General features: G+C 47.3%; 1 protein-coding gene across 2 annotated transcripts in view; it reads right to left on the bottom strand.

The window, feature by feature from the left end:
• The window catches only part of GALNT13 (polypeptide N-acetylgalactosaminyltransferase 13), a 370357-nt gene extending 346633 nt beyond the window's left edge, over window positions 1–23724 (bottom strand). For both annotated transcript variants that reach the window (XM_060257257.1, XM_060257256.1), the window contains exon 1: window positions 23412–23724. The gene's annotated coding sequence lies outside the window, so the exon portion shown is untranslated. The remainder of the gene's footprint in view (window positions 1–23411) is intronic.
• Between the last annotated feature and the right edge of the window lie 718 nt (window positions 23725–24442).

Below are 24442 nucleotides of genomic sequence, written 5' to 3'. Positions count from 1 at the left end.
TATGGTCCAACTCTCACAGCCATACATTACTACTGGGAATACCATTGCTTTGACTATACAAACTTCTGTTGGCAGGGTGAGGCCTCTACTTTTTATTATGCTGCCCAGGTTTGCCATAGCTTTCCTTCCCCAGGAGCAGGTGTATTTTAATTTCATGGCTGCAGTCGCCATCTACAGTAACCTTGGATCCCAAGAACATGAAGTCTGTCACTACTTCCATGACTTCCCCTTCTATTTGCCAAGGAGTGATGGGGCCAGATGCCATGATCATAGTTTTTTTGATGTTGAGTTTCAAACCAACTTTTTTTGCTCTCCTCTTTCAACCTCAGCAAGAATCTTTTTAGGTCTTCATCACCATTAGAGTGGTGCCGTCTGCATATCTGAGGTTGCTGACTTTTCCCAGCAATCTTAATTATGGCTTCTGCTTCACCCAGCCCGGCATTTCACATAATGTACTCTGCATATAAATTAACTAAGCAGGGTGGCAATATGCATCCTTGTCATACTCCTTTTCCTACTCTAAACTAATCAGTAGTACCATATCCAGTTCTAACTGTCGCTTCTTGACCCTTATACAGGTTTCTCAGGAGAAATGTGAGGTGGTCAGGTACTCCCATCTCTTTAAGGGCTTGCCATAGTTCGTTGTGATTCACACAATCGAAGGCTTTAGTGTAGTCAATGAAGCAGAAGTTGATGTTTTTCTGGAACTCCCTTGCTTTCTCCATAATCCAGCAAATATTGGCAATTTGATCTCTAGCTCCTCTACCTCTTTGAAACCCAGCTTGTATCCACATACTGCTGAAGTCTAGCTTGTAGGATCTTGAGCATGACCTTGCTAGCATGAAATGAGTGCAATTGTGCAATAGTTTGAACATTCTTTGGCATTGCCTTTCTTTGGAATTGGAATATAACGTGGAAAAGGAGGAAATCTTCATATGAGACATAGCTAGCCAACCTATGGAACAAATCAATCAATGTAAATAGCTGGGAATCCACTTTGAGACATCCCTTAGATGGAAGATACACTTGGATCTAGTAAGGAATACAGCCTTAAGCAGGGGTGTCAAACTTATGAGGGCCGGAGGCTTGGTTCAGTATGCTCTGCTGCATGATTGAGAGAGCATGGCAAAGCAAGCTATTCCTCCCCCCTCTCTCTTCAAGGGAGGAGCCTCAGCCAATGGAGAAAACAGAGGCTTTGCTCTATAGCTCCTGTGTGATTGAGCAAGCCTTGCAAAGCAAGCTGTTATGCAGAAGGAAGTAAGAGAGAGGGAGAAGGAAGCAGACAACAGCCAGGATAGGAACCCTCCAGGGGCCTGATTCGGCCCCCAGGCCACATGTTTGACACCTGTGGCCTTGAGAGTAGGGAGGACAATGGTAAAATACTTCTCATCAGGAGACAAATCTGTCCCCTCGGCCTTAAAAGTTATTTAATGCTAAGATTCTTTACTATGGTCCTCTACAAACTGATAGGTATAGCAAAGTTAAAGGACATAGATTCCACTGTTATTCCTTTGCATATGACATCAGCCTGTGATTTAACAAAGAAATCACACACAATCTCAATGTGGCTGTGGTTCCGTAAACGACCACTTTCTTTGCATGGGGCATGACTCAGGTTCAGTCTCTTGCATCTCCAGGTATGAAGCAGTAGGTGATGTAACAGTCTCCATCTGAGCACCATGCCACTAAGAGCAGTCAAATACTGATTTGATGGTTCTCTCTTAGTAAAAGGCACCTTCAAGAACAGTTGTAAATATCACTAGTTTATAGCTTGCTTCTCCATATAATGTTGTACGCTTTAATGAAATAAAAATTATTTCCTAAAAACACATCAGTAATATTGCAACTATCAAAAATAATTTTCTTCTTTCAAGCCTGCCAACGAACACAAACAAGTCAACTAACACATATATCCTTTATATAATAAAAGTCCTTCCATGGTGGCAAAACCAAGCACCCTGATTGGTTGGGACTGTGCTGCATCAACCTTTGGCCAGTCAAACCATCAATCAAGAGTACTTGTGTGCCACTGATTAAGTCTACTCCTCTCTCCCACCTAAGTGACTGCTGCCTGCCAGCCAAGGTGATTCTGTCAGGTCGTTTTCGCACTCACCTTCCGCCGGCGCAACCCCCCTCTTCACCGCGCAGGATCTGCGCGGATTTCGCACTAAACGCTGCGGAGCAGCCAGAAAAGCCGGAAGCTCCCGTCGCAAAAGCCGCGCAAACGCCAAACTGCTTTTTGGTGGTTTCAGTTTGAGCGGCTTTTGCGCCGGGAGCTTCCGGCTTTTCTGGCTGCTCCGCAGCGTTTAGTGCGAAATCCGCGCAGATCCTGCGTGGTGAAGAGGGGGGTCGCGCCGGCGGAAGGTGAGTGCGAAAACGACCTCAGTAAACAGCAACCAACCTTGGTTCTGGCAGTTTCCGGCTCTCCGTACTCTCCCATTGGCCGAGCTGCCTGTCACACTGCTTTGCAGATGAGAGAAACAAAGCCTTATTTAAATTGGCTGAGGAAGGGAGGAGGAGGAGGGAAAGAGCCAGAGAAAGTCTTCCCTTGATTGGCTAGGGCTTCTCCCCATCGTTCTCTGGAAGGGAAACAGCCTGTAGCACAGAGAGGGAGATGGGGATGAAAAACAAGAGACAGAGAGAGATTGAAGTCCTGTGCTTAATACCAACAACAATATCACAGAGGGTGTGTTGGTCTGAAAGCTATCACTAAAGGCCTCTGAGGGAGAACTCATTGGGGTCAGTCCTGACTAGGGCTGCCAGTTTCAGGTTGGTGGAAAATTCCTGGAGATTTTGCCCTGAATTTTGAGGAGGGCATTGGAGTTAGGGGTTCAGAATGGAGTCTGCTCTTGCTGTGGAAGCTGACTGAATGATTTTGGACCAGTCACACACTTTCTGCTTAACCTACCTCACAGGGTTGTTCTGCAGATCAAGGGTGGGGGAGAAGAATGTTGTAAGTTGCTTTGGTTTCCCCCCATACCCACTGTGGAGAAAGACCATCCTTTTCCTATGTAGAGGCTGCAGGGAGGGGGGAGGCGATGGAAGCTGAAGTCAGAGAGGCAGATAAAGGGAAGGAAACAAGGTTGCCAACTCCAGGTTAGGAAATACCGGGATATTTAAGGGGTGGAGCCTGGAGAGTGGTGGGATTTGAGGAGGGGTGGGACTTCAGAAAGGTACGCCATACACTGCACCCTCCAAGCCAGCCATTTCCTCCTGAGGATCCACTGTTCCTAATCTCCACGTGAGGGTTGGAGATCACTTAGAATTAAAACTGCTTTCCAGATGGCTGAGATCAGCTCCCCTTAAGGTGAGGGGGGAGAGAGAGAATACCTTCACTTGGGTGGGTGGGAAGACAGCAAGGATGGGGAGCACTCACCCAGAGTCTCTTTCTACAGCCCATTGCATTTTACTCCACAACGGGCCTTATTCCTAGTTAATGTATGTTTCTATGTCTCATGTATGTATCCTTAAATAATTAAGACACATAATTAAGCCACTATGGAGGACCAATGATTTCTTTTTTCAATCACATTTACTCACACTAATTACTGCAGGATTACATCTTAACACATTTGGACTACACCCACTTATACCACTCAAGTTCCAGTTTCTCTCAGCATCCAAGCAATTATATCTCAAAATGTTTCCCACCTAAGCCTTACAAACCAGCATATTGACCCACTTCCCATTGGAATGCAAAGAGCCTCAAACTTTGGAATTGTAAATAATTAAGTGATAGTTTTTGGAGAAAGCTTTCAGTTCTCAACATTCTCTCATATGGCAGCAAAATGACATTTCACAGGTCAGCTCAATTTACCTATTTTCTCAGCAGCAGCACGCAGTGGACCTTATGTAGCTGCTAAACAAGATCTTATTGCTTGTGAAGCGAGACATGGCCATCTGCTGCTCTAGCTTGACAACCATGCCTAAACCTGCCAGTTTCTTTACCATAAGAGCGCTTTCCCCACAATATGTTTTAGATGCTTTGCAGCCCCTCTCCTGTTGCCATTTGTAGACACATGCAATGTTAAGAGGTGGGGAAGCAAACATTTCTATTGCACATGCATTCAGGCACTTCTGGTTCTGCATTTGAATTAAAGGCGAGGAGGAGGATGGCAATGACAATTCTAGTGGTGAAAAACTACAGAACATATGCTAACCCTGAAGTTTCTATGGATCTAAGAGAGATTCATGGAATGCCACCGTAAGATGGCTTCAGTTTGCAGTGAGACAGTAACACGATTATTCATGCTCTTAAGTGGCTGTGTATACACTATGGCATTTGGAACCAGACTATACAATTACTTTGGGGGGGGGGGGAAGGGGAAGAATCAACCACTACTGCAATTTAACCACCTGAAAATAACCTTAAGAAGTCATCAGAAACAGCATGAAGTGCCTTTTGATTGGTTTAATTTAGGTATAATCATCATAAATCATCATACTATAAGTGACAGCTTAAAAGTTTTCATGCAATTTCTCAAAAATGAAATTTGGGGAAAGCGAATATATTTTAAAACATCAGTCAACTTTGATGCTTTTCAAACAGTCCTCCGCCATGCAGGTTTAAGCTTCATCATACAATTTCAACTTTTAAATTATAGCCGTGACACATTGAATTTTAATTGGCTAAAATGTTCTTTAAGTTCTTTTTGATACAAAGCAGTATTGCCTAGAACTGTGTACACTCTATTTTTAAAGGCCATTTTTAAACTCTGAGAATACCGCACGGATTGATGAAATCTACCTTTATGAAGATTTCCTTTCTTGTATGGATTTGTCCTTAAAATATCCATCCAGAGAGGGCTGCACTTGCCTCGTGCATTATGTCTGAAATCAGAAGCTGTCGCACGACGCAAAGCTTTTTAAAACAAATACAGGACTAGTTTTGAAGAGAATTTTTTTAGATTTCATATACAGCAATATTTAGGTTCTTTTCCAAAGATTCTTCATTCTGGGGGTTATGTACTATCTATGGAACTGTTTCATTCCCCCCCCCCCAATTGAAGAAGTAGTGAGCATCTCCCACACACACACACACTATTTGGGTTGTGTTGTCTGACGTTCACCGTGTCAAAGGTCATTGGAGGGAAACTTCAAGAATGAAGATGGAACTAGCCCTAACTAGTAAATACTGGGAGGAAATCCCTATCCTTGCTTTGAAGAGCAACTCAGGAAGAGGTTACACAACTCAGGAAGAGATTACAAATAAATAAACTGACACAGGAAATTAAATGTAGCTCTATCAGATTCTTGCTATGTATATTGCCGCAATGCTTAATGTTTTAATGTCTTAAATGTTTTGAGAATGCTTTAAATGTTTAAATATCTTAAATACCTAACTTAAAATTTTATGCTTGATTTACCTGTTGTAAGCCGCCCTGAGCCACCTTGGTGGGAAGGGTGGGATATAAATCATAAAATAAATAAATAAATAAAATGACCGCATCTCCGCGGCCAACCCAAGGATGCTGCCATTTTAAATTGATTTTAAAATGCCACAAGGGCCTGATCAGGTTCTTAGTGCTCTCCCCACCCCCACTTTTCAAGTGCTTAGATAGCAGCCTAAGCTGTGCATGTTAAGGCATGGGGGGGGGGGGACAAGAACAACTCAACCTGCTGCACTGTGGGCCTGATGAGGAACAGGCCCTTGGAGCATTTTTAGATCACTTTAAAACAGCAGCTTCTAGTCTGGCCCTCTCTTTCCTGTCTTGTGTAAGAACACAATCATGCTGTTCTACAACTCAAAAAAATTGCTTGTCAATGTATAGCTAGTTGTAAACGGGTGGTTCTTGTTTCGTTAGCTTTCGTGCTTCAGCATATGGTGTGTTCTCGCCTTGAATTTTGTACTTTTAAGACAAATATCTGCCGTTTCCAGGAGAAACCATGGGGGGGGGGGGAACCTCAAAAGTAAAACACCACCTGGGAGAAGCCTCCTATTGATCAGGGTTTGCAAAATCCATCTTAACAAGATTTCACAGTTGTCCAGAGTTTGAAAGCATTCACCTTTTTTCCCATCCCTGTATTCAACAGGCTGATCAGGTGACACACGGACTGCTGCCCTACAAAGTGCCATCCTATGTAGAGTTGCACCCTTTTGAGTTGACATATAAATTATGCTTCCGATGGCACTACCGCTTTCTATTGAGTACAAGCAGTATGATGACCATCTGCAATCCTCGGCATATTTCCTTCATAGCAAATGTAAGTCGATCAATGAAACTCAATGTATAAACATAGGCTAAGATCTGAAACAAAATGGATAGCTATTGTGGTATTTTCAGATGTAGCAGTGACTATAAACAACCAATCCTGCTGGGAAATGTGTATACTGCATTTTTTCTGGCTGCTCTCCATCCTCTCCATCCTAGAGCCAGTTTGGTGTAGTGGTTAAGTGTGCAGACTCTTATCTGGGAGAACCGGGTTTGATTCCCCACTCCTCCACTTGCACCTGCTGGAATGGCCTTGGGTCAGCCATAGCTCTGGCAGAGGTTGTCCTTAAAAGGGCAGCTGCTGGGAGAGCCCTCTCCAGCCCCACCCACCTCACAGAGTGTCTGTTGTGGGGGAGGAAGGTAAAGGAGATTGTGAGCCGCTCTGAGACTCTTCGGAGTGGAGGGCGGGATATAAACCCAATATCTTCTTCTTCATCATCATCTTCTCTCCCCCTTCGTCTTCTGCTCTTGGTTCAGTGTCCTGATCGCAGACACTGGAATTTCTCTTTACATGAAAGCATTAGCTGGAGATATGTCAACTATATTTCTCGAAAATGTCAAAACTTGGCAAGTTTGAAGCCCTCCCCCAAAGTTTGTAATCATCGAGTTCCATAAAAGACCACTCTTCTAAAAAGCCATTTACATTTCAAGGACGGTAGAACACTGCATGCTCACCATTAAAATTTAGCAGAGAAGCCAAGACCTGTGAAATTTTCCTCTATACAACCTACCGCATCTTGTAGAACATACAGTGCAGTTAACACAACAAACATCTTTTACACAAGCCTGAATCAGACTTGGCGGTACATCCAGGTTTTGACTTTTTAAGAAAGTCTCCTCTTTGATTTCACTATATTCTGACATTAGAAATCATGGTGTTCTGGATAATTCTTCCCAGGCTTAATTCACATATATTCTTGCTCTTAAGAAACCTTCCAGCATCAAATGCCCAACAATACGTCTATTAAGCTATATCATCGGAGAATCTCTGCCTCCATTTTATCCTTTATTAAAACATAGCTATTAACACCTTTAACACTCACTTAAAAGAAATATGAAAGCACTCAGAATTCTATATAGATCATTATGAAACAGAGAAAGCATTACACGAGTCTAATATGTCTTACGCCCAAATAAATAGAATCACAAAGTAAAGACCTTCAATTGACTGTAATCAGGCTCACGTCCTTGGCTAATTAGCTAACTTCAAAACCATAAAAAGTTATCTAGAGATATCCATAAAATTATATTAAGGCTTTCTACATTTTGCAACTCTGAATCGTAACATTTAACAGCAGAAATAATTATTACAGCTCTGTCATATATAGGAATATCGGTTGGCCACTGATCAGGACACCTGCTATTTGAACAGTCTCATCTCATCTGTCCTTGGCTGACATTGTCAGAAATTCTTCACACCTGGACATAAAATACAACTATATATTTCTAATACTTGCTATTGGCATGAAGCAGACTATCTCGAGTCTACTGCAAAGCCAAACTCTTTGCTGCTCAGATCTTTGACCTCCTCCAAGGCTATTCTGTTAAGGGGGGGGGGGGGGGAGAGAGAGAGCTTTATTCTTTGTTCAGCATATCCATCCAGACCAACCGTTGCCCTGACCTACAGAGGTACCCTCTATTACTTTGCCTGTCAAACTGCTCTCCAGTATACCTTACCAGCTCCATGACAATAGCGACGGGGTATTTTCACCTTTTTTTAAAAGTATATTATGTAGCATGCAGACAGATAACACTGGACTCTTATACCTCGAGGCATGAATATGCACAGCTTCATTGCACAGGCATAGGCTCTGCGGCTGCTACAGATATCAGCACTCTGAAAAGATTGACCTTCGCTTGTTCCCCACACCTTCAAGCTGTGAAGGTAGGTTTCAAAGTGTGTGGACATTCACCTGTTTAATATCAAAAACTGGGCAGGGGGGGGAGAGAGAGAGAGAGACAGAGAGAGAGAGAAAAGGATTTCCATTGAGCAAGATGTGGGACTCTGACACAATGCAGATTTTTTTCCCCCCTTGCCGTATTAACAAAATCCAAATTAGACAGCATATGTATACAAGTTTGGTTGACTTTCATACGTATCCGTCTTACAAGCACCGCACCCCAACTTTTCTTAACACATTTTTAATTTACACAAAGAACACTTCTATATCTAAATATTAATCTAAAATTAATCCTCAAAAATGTAATTATACATGCCAAATTTTCTCTTATTCTTTCAAATCAAACATGTACTCAGTTGTGCCACCAGAAACCCATGATTAATTCTAACAAGCCTAATTTCATTACATGGCAGCAATGGCACCGTAATGTACCATGTGCAGTGATACATGAAAGAGCAAACAAGATATATAAAGTAGCAATCCTAAGCCTGTCTACTGAGTGTCAAGCATGCGGGTTCAATGACGAGTCGAAGTTGATACAAAGACTACGTTTACTGATAGACCGATACTTTCTGTGTAACAGGTTCTTGAGAGTAATGCTGCCAATACATTGATACAATACTTTTAAGGCTTACTTCAAAAGGATTCCAAGGGATGGGGGTGCGGGGTAGCACTCACCATCATAAATGTCTACGTTCCCATAGTGTTATCAGGACTTCGTCCTTGCTTTCCCCAGATGTCTCGTACTCCCTTACAGGAATGTATGGGAAGGTGCTAATTACTTAGTTTCAATTCTCACTACTTCTACTTTTAAGCCATAAAGCAAGACGGGGGAAGGGAAAGAATAACAAAGCTAACAAGGTTGGATCCTCCATGATACTTCACAGACCAGGTTTAGGCAGGACCCTATAACAATCAATTATCAATGGAATTTCACCATGCTTGACACTGAGAAGTCAGTCTCACTTTATTCAAAAAGGATCACTCCCAGGAAAGTATAATTAGAACAGCAGCTTAAGTTTGTGTGTGTGTGGTTTTGTTTTGTTTTTTTTTGGGGGGGGGGGTTAACTCCAGAAACTCAATTTGCCTGCAAATTTACCCAAACCAGGATTTTTCAATGATTGTGTAAAGCACCACTTCAGTTAAGCACACTGTTCTCTTCTACAGTCCAAGGAATCCTAGTTCAATAATGCAGATCACGTTGCACAAAAACGCAGTAAAATTCCCTCCAAATCTCATTTTCTTCTTCTCTTCAAGAAGATTTGAAATGTGCACATGTACAAAGTTTTATAAGCGCTTCAGGAGATCAGAACAGCAACCACCCTTATGTAATGCTGCATAACCCCCTCCTCCCCTTCAAAAAAGAGAGGGCAGTGAATTTTGAGGTCTTGAAGACATGTAGCAAAAGACTATTTAAAAGTGCAACAGCTGGGGGGAGGCGCTTTTCAACCTAGCAACCTTCTGGCAGTGGAAAAGATAATGACATATTTCAACTCCTGTTCAAAATAAAACTTCTTAAAGAAAGGAAAGTCTTCGTATTAAATTCTGATAACTTAGCCACAACTTATAGATGCCTCAACTGGCTACAGAAGTTGTCTTACTATGTGGTATACCACTATTTGCAACATACATAGGGGCTACGCTGGAGACATGCCCCACTCAAGCATTATTACAATGTCACCAGCTTACTTATACCACCTTCCTAGAAAGGATCATTGAGGTCTTTATTGAAACTAGAATGCTTGTCTAGCTGGTACAAAGTTGTCAGCAACTGCGGTGTTCCCAAACAAACAGAATTCAATCAACATGTCTTTTATTAGCACCACCCAAACAATATACAATAGTGTCTGAGCTTTTGAATTCACTAGAATGCTTCATCAGACTTGAACAACGTTGTGCTTTACACAAACCTGCCCTTGGTCTATCAAAGTCAGTGTTGTCTAACCCTAACCCTAAAATGTTAAAAAAACTATACAATATACATAAGTGTTCAAAACCTAAGGAAACTGGATTTACCAACACTTGCCATGTGTTGAGCCTGACAACCATCTACTGAAGAGAAATAGAAGTATTTAATTCTCTTTTTAATTCCTAGCTGAACATACAGCATCAGCTATAACCTTTTCCCAACAGTCTGAGAAAAGCCTAGCGAAATATAATCCAAGCCTGTTTAGTGTTCCATTTCACAGCCCAACCGCCATTTGCCATTTTATTCCCCCATGGAACTCAAATTTTATTGGTTCATACAAATGCAAATACTTTAATGGTAATGATTTCATCACAGGTTGTCAATTGAAATACAACTCAAAACAAATATTTTGAAAACTTTCAGTTGGTACAATAGAGCTGATCATGGTGAAAGAGATTAATCGTTCAGAATAATTCCTTTGTTCTAAACCTTTAGTTGAAATTGATCTATGTACTAACCTTTAATGTAGCCTGAGAGCCTTTACTGGGCTACTGCGTGCGCATGCATGGAAAGATGAGGAGTACTATAATACATTTATAGTTACTGTGTAGAACAGAACATTGGATTTACTGTGAAGGTTTGTTCTTCTCGAGAGTGAGGAGGACACTCAGATATACTTGGGTTTGCCTTCCCACAATCCTTGGAGGCAGAAAACTTTCCATCTCTGAGGGGCAAAGGAGCCCACCCAACAGCTGATAACAGTCCACAATGTGTGCCAAAATATGCCCAACAGAGAACAAGGCTTACAGAATCCTATTAAGTGAACCATATAAATACACTATTAGGCAGTGAAAGAACAATGAACATGGAGATTGGCAGCCAGTCACCCTTTAGGAATTGTAAATAGCCTGAAAAGAGACCCTCCAACTAGGATGGGTCCATAGTGTCCTCCTTGCCCTCAAGAAGAAGAAACATTCACGCTATGTTTAATGTTCCATTCTCTCAAGAGGGGGAGGAGGACACTCTGATATGCTCGAGATGTTACAAAGTTCATCTGATCCAAGGAGGGAAGGTGACTGCCAAGCACAGAGATAACAGTAGGACTAAACCACTTGCTGTAGTACTCTACCCAAATGTTGTATCCAAGGCAACAGAGTCCATCTTGTAGTGCCTGATGAATGTCACACCAAGGCCCAGGTAGCAGCCTTGCATATATCTGAAACAGACACATTTGTGTCAAATGCTGCTGATGCAGAAGCACTTCTGGTTGAATGAGTTGTGACCACCTCTGGAACAAAGGCCCTCACATTCATATGCCAAGGAGATGAAGTCCTTTAGCCACCTGCTTAGGGTAGCCTTACAAGCCATTTCCCCCTTGACTGTTGGATGAAAGACCACAAAAAGGGAATCTGATTTCCTAAATGGCTTGGTCCTTAGGATATAAATGTGAAGTGCTTCACAAAGGTGCATTGTAAAGTGGTATACCACGAACTGATGAAAGTACAGTGCATAGGGCAGCTACCTGGCAACAAAAAATGCTTGCTCTTACACCCTGAGAAACTGTGTAGGAAGGGCAACACCTGAGGAAGACCCAGGATGTCTGGTTGCAGATGTTTCCTCTTGCACCATCCAATAAAGGCCTTCCAAAAATTTTGCATATTCTGAAAGCTGAACTTCTCTGGGCTGTCAACATGGTCTGAATGACCTTATCAGAGAAATCTTATGTGATCAGCGCTTGCCACTTAATCTCCATCCTGTCAGACAAAGCCAACCTGGATGTGGATAACAGATGGGACCCTGAGATAGTATAGCGAGCAACAGTGGAAGTTCCCATGGAGGTTGAAATGATAATTTCAGCAGGCTGGAAACTAAAGTCTTCTGGGCCTATGTAGGGCCAGGCAAATATACTGTTCCTTCTCCTGACCAATACCAAGACCCCCAGATTCTTCTTGAGACAGTAGTGTCAACAAGCAAAACAAGTGGATGCTCTGATGTCCCTGTGGCCATCAGGCTTTCTATGCACCTTTTGTCCCAGCACCATTGATTCTGAAGGTTCTGAACAAAATGAAACAGGAGAAGGAATGAGGCTGCCCTCATGGACCAGTATATGGAGGGGCTGGCTGACGAAGTCCTTGATGAGCTGGCACAGGTAGACCGACCGGCCACACTGCAAGACCTAATCATGCTGTGTCTCCGCATTGATGGCCGCCTGGAAGGCTGCTGCCAAGCGCGAAGTAGCGCCCGTCCCTCTCAGCTGCCCCGCAGCACAGCGACGATGACAACCCCGATGCACACCAGTCCTGAGACTGACAACCCCGAGCCTATGCAACTCGGGGCTGCACGGCCGTGGCTCACCCCCAAGGAAAAAGCACGGCGCCGCTCACAGAATATCTGCCTGTACTGTGGAGGGGAGGGGCACTTCTCCGGCTGCCCCACCAAGCACACCCAGCCCAGTACCGTACAACCGCCACAGGTAAAAGACCACCCCCAAGTCTGAGTGGACCCCCCGACTTGGGGCACCTAGCGGGTCCCCTGAACCCTACGCTATTGGCCAGGGCCCGTTCCTCATACCGGTCACGCTTGGCTTGCTGGACAGGCGCTGGTTGTTCGTCTACACCATGGTCGACTCTGGGGTCGCCCGCTGCTTCGTCGACATGGCCTTTGTGAAGCAACACTACATCCCAGTATAGGACAAAGACACCCCGACCCTGGTCGAAGCCATCGACGGGTGCCTCCTCCGCTCCAGTGTCCCAAGAGACCCACCCAGTCACGCTCCAGATCCAACACCATCATGAGCAAGTACAATTTGATGTTGCTCGCATGCCCCCCTTTCCCCTCATTCTGGGACTCTCCTGGCTCATAAAGCACAACCCCCTTGTGGACTGGGCACAGGGAAAGCGGAACTTCAAGGACCCTTGTCCTCACCAGGTCTGGTCGGCCACCCTGGCCACCGCCACCCCAGCAGCTGGTCCTCTACTTCCCGTGGCCTACACAGACTTTGCCGATGTCTTTGAGGAAAAGCGGGCCAACCAGCTCCCCCCACACCAACCTTATGACTGTGCCATCAATTTGGTACCAGGGGCACCCCTGCCCATGGGGCGTCTGTACCCCATGTCCAAACAGGAGCTAGCAACCCTGCCGGACTTCCTTGCCAAAAACCTGGAACGGGGTTTCAACCGGCCATCCATGTCCCAGCTGTCCACCTTTGTTCTTTTTATCAAGAAGAAAGGCAGCCAGCTCCAACCCTGCAATGACTACCGGGCCCTGAACAAAACCACCGTCCAGGACCGCTACCCTTTCCCTCTGATCCCAGAACTACTAGATCGCCTTAGGGGGGCCAAGGTCTATACCAAGCTGGACCTCCAGGGTGCGTAAAACTTGGTGTAGATCCACGCAGGAGACGAATGGAAGACGGCATTCGGGACCCGCTATGGCCAGTACAAGAATCTCGTGATGCCCTTTGGCCTGACCAATGCCCCCGCTGTCTTCCAAAGGCTGATGAACAACATCTTCCGTGACCTGCTCAACCACTTTGTGATCATTTATTTAGATGACATTTTAATTTATTCCCAAAGCCCCACCCAGCATGCAGAGCACGTCCACCAGGTCCTGCAACCCCTGTAAGAACATGGTCTCTACGCCAAGCTAGAGAAGTGTGCCTTCAACTTAACAGTAGTCGAGTCCCTAGGCCACATCGTCTCACTCCATGGGACTCGGATGGACCTTAACAAAGTCAAGGCGGTCCTGACCTGGCAGACACCGCGGAACCGCAAGGATGTACAGCGGTTCCTTGGCTTTTCCAATTATTACCGCCAGTTCATCCCTGCCCGTGCTGATGTAACCACACCTCTGACCCAGCTCCTCCGGCAAACCATGCCTTCACCACCCTGAAAAACTGCTTCACCACCGAGCCACGCCTGCGTTACCCAGACCTGCAGCTGCCGTTCACAGTAGAGACCGACACCTCCAGCATGGCCCTCGGTGCAGTGCTATCCCAGCGGGAGGTCCCCTCCCAGCCGCTACAACCCTGCACATACTACTCGCGGCAGCTGACGCCCACAGAGCGCAACCACACCATCTGGGAGCGGGAACTCCTGGCCATCAAGACCGCCTTCGAGGTTTGGAGGCATCACCTTAAAGGGGCCCACCACCCCGACCACCAGACCACCAGAACCTGGAGCATCTACAGACTGCTCACCCAGTGTCAGATTCGGTGGTCCCTCTTCTTTTCCCGGTTTGACTTCCAGATTACCTATATCCCGCAGAACCAGAACCGGAAAGCGGATGCCTTCTCCTGAAAACCGGAGTACACTGTGCTTCTAACGGAGGAGACCCCAACTGGGCTCATCCTTGCACCCTCGGTCTTCGCTGTCACCACTACTCGCCCGACCCTGGCTGCAGACATCCAGGCCAGCCAGGCCCAAGACCCCTGGGCTCAGCAATGCCTCCTGGAAGTGAAAGATGGCCCAGCTGGGGATCTCGCTACCCGCCAAGGTCTCCTCCTGCACCGTGGGTGCCTATACGTGCCTCTGTGACCTCCAGGCCATTGTGCTCCGCCTGACCCACGACTCCCCTCCTGTGGGGCACTTCGGCCAACACAAGACCCTGTATCTGCTCATGCAGGAGTTCTGGTGGCCTTGCATCCGTGCCGATGTGGCCCGCTATGTCAGTTCCTGTGAGGTCTGCCGGCGAGCCAAGGATGTACCGGCCAAGCCCCCAGGGCTTTTGCATCCCCTACCCATGCCTGCAGGACCCTGGGACACCGTCTCCCTGGACTTTATCACCAAGCTCCCCAGGTCCAAGGGGCACACTTGCATCCTGGTGATGGTGGACCTCTTCACCAAGATGGCTCACTTTGTTCCATGTCCCAAGCTGCCCATTGCTCCTGAAAGAGCCCAGCTCTACCTCCAGCATGTCTTTCGCCTGCACAGGCTCCCAGCATACTTGATCTCAGACCGAGGCCCCCAGTTCACCTCCCGATTCTGGCAAGCCCTGCACTCCAGCTTACGCACTCAGGTGCATTTGTCTTCAGTGTACCATCTCCAAACAGATGGGCAGACCGAACGCACCAACGCCACAGTGGAACAATACCTGCGTTGTTACACCAGCTACCAGCAGGACGACTGGGCTGCCTTGCTACCCCTGGCCGAGTTTGCCTACAACAACGCCGTACAAGCGTCCACGCAACAGACCCCATTTGCAGCCACCTATGGATACCACCTTCACATCTTTTCCACAGTCCTGACCCCACAGCAGTCCCTGCTGCTGATGCACACCTGCAGGAACTCCGGGCTCTCCAGGACTTGCTCTGAGAGCAACTCCAACAGGCTAAAGAGGCCTACAAGACAGCCGCTGACCAAAAGCGACAGGTGAGGCCCTCACTGAAGCCCGGGGACGATGTCTGGCTCTCCATCCATTACCTGTGTTGGCCTGGCCGGTCTCGCAAGCTGGACCCTCGCTTTGCGGGGCCTTACCTGATCATGGACCAAATCAACCCCATTGCTTTCTGGCTACAGCTGCCGGCCACCTTCTGCATCCACCCGGTCTTCCACTGGCCCCTCCTTATTCCTGCTACACCACCGGATCCCATCCAACCGCCACCTCCTCCTGTCCTGGTCGATGCTGAGGAGGAATACGAGGTCCACCAGCTCCTGGACTCCCAAATCCACCGCAGGGACCTCCAGTACCTCATGGACTGGGAAGGCTATGGCTCTGAGGAACGTTCATGTGAACCCACGGACAACCTACACACCACTGACCTCGTGCAGCAGTTCCACGTGGCCTACCCTGACTGGCCTGGCCGGTCTGTGGGGGAGGGGAGGTCCTGCAGGGGACGGGATAATGTCATGAGCCCTGACAAGGAGGAGCTGGAAGGGTTAACAGACCTGGAAGAGTTGCCAGCCAGTTCCTCAGCTGAACAAACAGCAGCCAGCCCATCAATCACTCTCCAGGCAGCAGTGTCAGCTGTTGACGATCAATCTCCTCCAAGCTCTCCTCCTCCCATCCCAAGAGTTCGAAGCAGGCTCCGGAAAGAACTTTCAGAACGAAGACATGAGGCACGCCAATGCTTCAGATCTTTCAGCCCTGAGTTCTAGCAAAGTCACTGCCACCCAAGGAGCAGGCTGATTGAGACACCCATATAGCTCCCACCCAGGACCTGGTAGCCTTGTGGAAGAAACAAGTCTATTCTCTGGCTTGCATCCATGCTCCTTCCTGATCCTGACCTGCTTGATTTCCTTGGCACCCTGACATTTTGGCTTTTGGACATTAAAACTAAAAAAAAAGGAAAAAAAGAAGTTAAACAATTTTATTGATAGCATATGATAACAATATCCATTTATATCCTCTCTATCCCTAACCCATATGATATTTTCTAATCCCCCTCCCTCCGTTACTAGACTCCCACCGAAGTTATATACTTAAAGTTCACTTATAAAGGTACCTTTAACTGTAACAATCTAAATTCATATTCTACCTTTTTCTAATACTCATTATTAAAAAATTGTCCAATGTCTTTTTACGTTCCATTCTTTCTCTACATAGCCTCTAAATTTCTTTCACTCCCTTTTAAACACTTCCAAATCATAGTCTCTTAGAATTCTTGTTAGTTTATCCATCTCACTCCACGATAAAACTTTCACAATCCAATCCCATTTCTCTGGTATTTTTTCTTGCTTCCACAACTGCGCATACAATGTCCTAGCAGCTGAGAGCAAGCACCAAATTAAAGTTCTATCTTCTTTTGGAAATTTTTCCATTTGTAATCCCAACAGAAAAGTCTCTGCTACTTTCTTGAAGTCATATCCCAGAATCTTAGATATTGCTTGTTGTATCATCTGCCAGAACTTTTTCGCTCTTCCACATGTCCACCACATATGATAAAAAGAACCTTCATGTTTCTTACATTTCCAACATCTATCCGACATCTTTTTACTCATCTTTGCCAATTTTTTAGGAGTCATATACCACCTATACATCATCTTGAAACAATTCTCTGTAATACTCTGACATGTTGATATTCTCATAGAGTTCTTCCAAAGATATTCCCATGTATCCATCTGTATTTCCTTATTTGCATTAATTGCCCATGTAATCATTTGAGATTTTACTACTTCTTCTGTAGACCATTTCAACAATAACTTATATATTTTCGATATTATTTTTTCATTATCTCCAAGCAGAACCTTTTCCATTTCTGTTTGTTCGCGTCTAATTCCTTCAGATTTAATATCGTTTTCCATCAAACTTTTTATTTGTTGCATTTGAAACCAGTCATACTTGTTGTTCAGCTCTTCAGCAGATTTTAATTCAACTTTATCACCTTGGATCTTTAGTAATTGATTATATGACAACCCTCTCTCTTCATCCGATTCAACCGTTATTTTTATTACTTCTGCTGGTACTATCCATAACGTTATGGATAGTACCGGCTTTTGGACACTGACTTCTGATTCCGGTTCGTGATTCTGCATTGGTGACTTGGTTCCTGCTTGACTTCCTGGACTTTGATCTTGGACCGGCTTTGGACTCCTGCCTGCCTGCACCCTGAGAACATGACAGACTGCATGCAGTTCCAAAACACTAATTCTGAGGGAAGTTTCTTCATGGGATCAGGTTCTCTACACTTAGATCAGTGAGCAATGGGCTCCCTAACCCATCAGGTGGGCATGCGTTGTGATCTGTAAGTCTGTGGTCACTCTGAAAGGCCTTGCCTCACAGCAGGTGTTTCTTGGTTGTCCACCAAAGGACATCCTTCTTGAGATGCTGACTGATGCTGACTCTGATGTGCTTCCGGAGGATTACAAGCCTCTGACATAGCAACAGCATCCAGTAAAGTACCCGAGAGTATGGCCAGGCCCAAGGGATAGTTGCAATCATGGAAACCTAGCAGACGCGCTAGGATCATCAAGACCATTGATTTCACAGAGCGAACTTGTTTAATAGTCTGAACGATCTTCTTCGCTCCATTCTGGAAGCCTAGTGGGGCAACGGTGGGCTCTCCCCACTCCCGGCTTCTCATGTGTTGCAGAGCTATTATCTTCCTTTGACTCACCACTCCAATGGCTGCAGATTGAGCAGGCCTGATGGGTGGATATAGACTGTCCCTGCTGGCCAGTAGGGGGTGCAGTTTTGACAGCAAAAAATCTAGGCTGCTTCTTCGTTATCTGAGCCAGGTGCTTTGTGGTTAGCGGCTCCCTCCAGGAGATTTGCCCTGGCGGGACAGCTAGACAAGCAGAACAGCTAGGCAGGACAGCTAGGCAAGCTACCTGGGGATCACCTCCCTTAACTCTCCCTTGGAGGAGATCCCATGGATGGAGACCTCAGCTGCAGACATTCCCGTGACTGAAGCAGCAGGCAAACAGCCTTGGGGAAGATAGGCCAGAAAAAGAAAGATGTTTTGTTTCGCTTTTTTAAACAAAGAGAAAGGCACACAGAAAGGCATACATGTGGAATGGAAAGAACAAAGTGCAACCAAAGGAGCTCCTTAAAGGAAAGAGCTCTCTAAATCCACTGCTCTCTCGAGCAGAGGCAGGAAAAAGACTGGACGTGGACTCCTCCTCCCCCCAGGGACAGAAAGTGCATCCAATTTCCTGCCTCCAGGGATTGCGGGAATAGGAAACCAAGCATATCAGAGTGTCCTCCTCAAGAGAGAGAGAGAGACGAGGAAATTCCAGCAGATACCTACCCCAGTATAACAAGCAGCTATGATTAAAATGTCCCTCTTCTGTCCAAATGTTAAGCTACAGAAGCCTTGCATTAAATACAAAGAGGAGCAGCACATTGAGAAGCACTAATATGTCTGAAACCCACTAGCAGGAGGCAACATCAGGGGAAAGCTTTAACCTCAATGCCCTGTAGTGTAAAAAGGCATGTTGCGTAAAACACCATGTTAGCCTCAATGCCCTGCTGTGTAAAACTGGCCACTGTGTAAAACAGGATGCTGGACTAGATGGACCACTGGTCTAATTAAGCAGGGTTCTGATCACAGAATTTCACTAAAATTCTAATTTCTGAACAGATAATGAAGTGGTAATATTTATTTATTTATTTCTGTTGATTTATAGCCCGCCCTATCCTATAATGGGCTCAGGGCGGGTTCCGACACAATAAAACAACCACGCCAACAATAAAACAGAATCAAACAATTAAAAACAGATTAAAATTTAAACAAGTTAAGCCGTTTAACTCTGTGTTGAATTCAAAGCAGCATGGAATGGTGCGGACACATCCGTTAAATACAACTTTGGTGTCAAGAATGTCAGCTGTAACAGTGCCCTTAATCGTGTGCGAGTATATGACTTTTAGTATCCAGCAGACACTTTCTACAATATTGTCTCTAGCCAGGCAGAGCTGTCTCATTCTGGATCTTCCAGAATTCCTTCACCAAAGAGAATTACAGTCGTTCCAACAGACTCTTCGCTAAATTCAGGGGTCATTTCGTAAAAAAAGAGGTGCTGGAGCTCATTAGCACAACTCATTTGCATAGCTGATCTGCATACGCCACAAACCCGACATCACCAGAAGGTGTGCTAAATTATATCAGCTCAGCATCTACCTTAAAATGCTTCTTGAATTATAGTTGTCTTAATAAAACCTTACTCCCATCATACTTTTTAAAAATTACTTTCCCCTGTGTGGCCACAGTGGTATGATGATTTCCATTTATCTGCTTTATATGTTTTGGTTATTCTCCCATTTTTCTGGGGGGAAACATTAGAAAGTTTGCCAAATCTTAAGAGTTCAACAAAATCCACACAGGAGGTTTGAACAATGGAGCCCAGAAGCAAGTATTTGTGGGGAGGGGTGTAAGTAAGAAAGAGCACAACAAAATTTAGAGGTTCCGAAGCTCCACTCCTGTGAGCGCCTGTCCAAAATGAGGCCTGGCTAAACTTAAGCTGAGCTTGCGGCCTCAGAACGAGAAGGGCAGCAGACACGATTGAGCTAATCATTCCTCCCTTTAATGATCACCTAAAAGTGGACCTGAACTGTTACCTGAAAGACCAAACAATGAAATCACTGTGCTCTATTTGACCTCATCCTCAAGCAAATGTGTAATGCTGCAAAATTTTCTGGCCTGGCACAGCGGCACACCACCCTGGAATACTCACAGCACATGTTGATATTTCCAGGAAGAGACACAAGACAAGACATCATCCCATTTGACAGCGTAAGGACCATAACTCAAGCCGGTATGAACATCTCACAAATTAATCAACAGAAGGGAAAATTTTTACATGGAGCAAGATTATCTCAGGGGGCTGAACAGAATTGAAACTGTGTATTGAAGAAAATATGACATGACATGTGGTCAGACTCTCATTTTCAGCATCATTCAGCTAAAAGGATAGTGGTTTCTCTTCCAGTTCTTTACACCTTCCTTTCCAGAACCAGATACCTAACATTACAGCGTTCACAGTATGTTCAGCTTTCCAATTTTGAGAAACATTCCAATTTTCATAAACGTCTACACAAAACACACACAAACCTACAACTGTAATAGCTAGCTTGAATGACGATAATTGTAGTGACAGCACTAATAAATAGTAAAAATGAAGGTTAAAAGAACACCTTGGCTATGTATCAGTCAGCACAACTGCTGAGGAGGTAACAACCCAAAAGATTTTCTCTCATGAAACTAGTAACCAACATGAGGTTCATATACACCGCCCCCCCCAAAAAAAGGCTCCCTAGAAGTCTGTAGACTGAATGTTACATTACCCGAGTACTCGTACTGTCTGAGGAATCTTACACCTTCTGCAAGACAGTGATACAAATTTCTGGGTTTTGCAAAAAAAAAGTCTCACTATGACCTATATTCCCAGGGGCTCACAGAGAAAACTCTACCTTGCATTTCACTATTCCTCTATCCCTGACCTGGACAGCCCAGGTTAGCCTGATCTCATCAGATCTCAAAAAGCTAAGCAGAATTGGCCCCGATCAGTTTTTGGATGGGAGACCACCGAGAAATATCAGGGTCACTACATAAAGGCAGGCAACGGCAAACCGCCTCTGAGTGCCTCTTGCCTTGAAAAGCCTGTGGGGCTGCCCTTAAGCTGACTGTGATTTGACAGCAAAATGTATGTAAGCATACATGGAGATTTGGGTATAAGGTACAGAAGCACTGGCTTTTGACAGCAGAGAAGACAGAACAGACAGACAACATGATCCTCTGAATGTTTACTCCAAAGATTCTCATCGAGTTCGCTGAGGCTTGCTCCCCACTAAGTACACATCGTATTGCAGTGCAGCAGCGCAATCTTTGACATTGACAAAGAAATTAGTCTCCCAAGTTGATTGGGACTTACTTGAAAAAGAAAAGTGCGTGGTACTGAAACAGCTTGCTTGTTCAGAATTAATCACAAGGCAGTCCCAAATATCCTTGCCTGAAAAGCAGAAGCCCCACTAGGAATCCCGCAAAGATTAGGTTTACACATTTCTACAAATTCTGCTTACTGCCTTACTAGGCTGATTCAAGAAACATGGTTAGAGAAACCACCCGAAGGGTAGAAAGGGCATCATTTCCAAAGGAAATTATGTTCTGAACTAGCATGCCTTTTCCCCAAATTGGGTATCCTTCCTTAATTTAAAAGGTAGAGCCCAGGCATCATTCTCTAACACAGGAATAGTAAAACATAATCATGTTTTTTTTTAAAAAAAAAAAATGAATACAAAGTCAGTTTCTTTAAGGGGTTGGGGGGAAATCCTCAAGCTTACAAGCCCGGAAGAACATTCCTCCACTAGGAAATTCTGTTCCCAGTTCCAGGTGCACGTAGGTTTAGTGAAGTGCTTCAATAGAGAGGCGAAGGCAGTGCACATATGCTCAAGACACCTGTCCAAGATAGGGTTGGCAGGTGTCCCCTGGCCATCAGTGGAGATGGGGGGAGGTGGAGTTGCAAGACCCAAGTTGGGAAACTCCTGGGGATGGACCCTGGGACAGGGACCTCAGTGAGATACAGTGTCCACCCTCCAAAACATCCATTTTCTGCAGGGGAAACTGATGTCTGGAGATGAGATGCAAACGTAGGGGAAGCCCAGGTCCCACCGGGAGGCTGGCATCCCTTGACCAGAACCTGGTGTTCACCCCAGAATCAGGGGCAAGCCTTCCGTTCTCGGCAGTTCACAACTCTCCTCTGCTGATTCAACATCAACCGGATGATCTGAACGGGTCCCCTCGAGACACTAATGGAATCCTTCGCACGAGCCAAGCCTCCCGCAGCCAGAGGCACGGAAGCATCAAGCCTTCCTAGATCCCTCCCGACCACCGAACGCCGGCTCGAGCCCTTCGCACAATGCAATCCCCGGGGGGCCATCAGGAGCACGCAGGCGCCCAGCAGCCCACTTTGCCGAGCGCGATAACCACTAGGCTCTCCGCTCCCCACCCCCCCAGCATGCAGCGCCCGGAGAGAAGCCGGGGAAAGACGCCCCGTCGCCTCCCCTCCCCCTTCGCCTACAGCATAATCCCACCGGCTGCGCCTCCTCGCCACGCAGCCACCCCGCTCAGTCCTCTGCCACACATACTGCGTCCTCCAGTCTGGCGAGAGGGACGGTGGCTCAGTGGTAGAGCATCTGCTTGGGAAGCAGAAGGTCCCAGGTTCAATCCCCGGCATCTCCAAAAAAGCGTCCAGGCAAATAGGCGTGAAAAACCTCAGCTTGAGACCCTGGAGAGCTGCTGCCAGTCTGAGAAGACAAGACTGACTTTGATGGACCCAGGGTCTGAGTCAGTATAAGGCAGCTTCATATGTTCATATGAGAGATACTCTCACCCGACCCCCCCACCCCCGGGACAGGAAAAAACGAGCCGAATTTAACCGGCAAGAGCCAGCCTGAGCAGCAGAGGAGCCCCTCCAGGTTCTTATAAAATAAGATTCGTGGAATTTCCAAAAAAAAAAAAAATGGAAGCGGCGCCCCCTGCCTCGCCCACGGCGCCCTCCGCAGCAGCCCAGCGGCGGCGCCTCCCACCGCCGTTGCTCGAGAAGCGGCGCAAAAAAAGTTGCAGCCAGCCCCTGCGGACGAGCCCCGAAGGCAGCCAAAGGCAAGAGCCGCGCGAAGTTGCCAGCGCCCCCTCGCCCCTTGCTCCGGCGCCCCCTCGCCCCTTGCGCCGGCGCCCCCTCGCCCCTTGCGCCGGCGCCCCCTCGCTCCTTGCGCCGGCGCCCCCTCGCCCCTTGCTCCAGCGCCCCCTCGCTCCTTGCTCCGGCGCCCCCTCGCTCCTTGCTCCGGCGCCCCCTCGCCCCTTGCGCCGGCGCCCCCTCGCCCCTTGCGCCGGCGCCCCCTCGCTCCTTGCTCCAGCGCCCCCTCGCTCCTTGCTCCAGCGCCCCCTCGCTCCTTGCTCCGGCGCCCCCTCGCCCCTTGCGCCAGCGCCTCTCCTTCTCTGCCTGCCCAGCGGCTCACCTGCGAGGAGACGGCTCGCCCCGCTGCTGCGGCTCCGGGGAGGGCAAGAGCTCGAAAGCCCTCTCCAAAAACAAACCAACCAACCACCAACGACGCGCTTTTTACCGGAGCGCAGAAAAGGTCACGCTTGCCGGAGGAGCTTCCCCCCGGCCGCGGGCAGCGCCTCCATCTCGCGCAGCCTCCTCGCCGCCCGCCTCTCCGGCCGGGGTGACAGCGAAAGGGGAAGACGAGGCGCCCCTCAGCACGTCGGCATCTCCCGGCGGCGGCGAGCCTAATCCGCGGCGGCGGCGAAGGGAGCGCGAGAGGCAGTTCCAAGGGCCGCCCCCTCGCTCGGGCTCCTCCTATAGCCGCCGAGCGGAGGCCGGGCTCGAGCTCGCGGCTTGACTGGACGTCACAGGCCCGCCTCGGCGAGGAGGCTGCGCCCGCTCCTTAGCGGACAAATAGGTGAAGCGCGGGGCCGACTTAGCCGCTCCCCCTCGGGCGCACTCGTCCCCGCCTAGTCAAAGGCGAAGCAGCCGGGAGAAGAGAGCGGAGCCGTCCGGCCCCAGGCTGCTCGGGCTGTTTACGTAACCGGCCCGCCCTCCTGCCGCTCTGGAGCAGCCTTGGCGCGACCTGTCGGCTCCCGGAGGCGCTGTTGGCATGCGGGCCTCCGCGGGTGGCGCGGCTGATGGCGCTGCGGCTGTGTCCTCCCAAGCGATGCCGCCCGCTTCCTTGCAGGGCTCTCCAACTGCCTGATGCACCTCGTCGGAGTCCTGATTCAGGCCGACCGCACGCCTGGTGGTGCGCGCACTCCGTTTTGGAAGTTAGACCGACGGTGCCCCATGCGTTGGATGGAGAAGGTAGCGGCCCGCCGAAGCAGCCTGTCACTAATAACACAGGTCGAGATGCAGGACAGGAACCCGGAAGTGACCGACAGGCTGCTTCAGCGTGCCGCTGCGCCGGCCCCCTGGGCCCCACAATGATGGGACCGATGCCACAGGGACGGGCTCGAAACACTCTATGACCCCTCAAAAGAACAGCAGTCTAGCTCG

Source organism: Heteronotia binoei, chromosome 16 (genome assembly GCF_032191835.1).
Source record: "Heteronotia binoei isolate CCM8104 ecotype False Entrance Well chromosome 16, APGP_CSIRO_Hbin_v1, whole genome shotgun sequence".
Classification (NCBI taxonomy): Eukaryota; Metazoa; Chordata; class Lepidosauria; order Squamata; family Gekkonidae; genus Heteronotia; species Heteronotia binoei.
The sequence above is the reverse complement of the archived record's forward strand: the minus strand, read 5'-3'. Positions and strand labels throughout refer to the sequence as shown.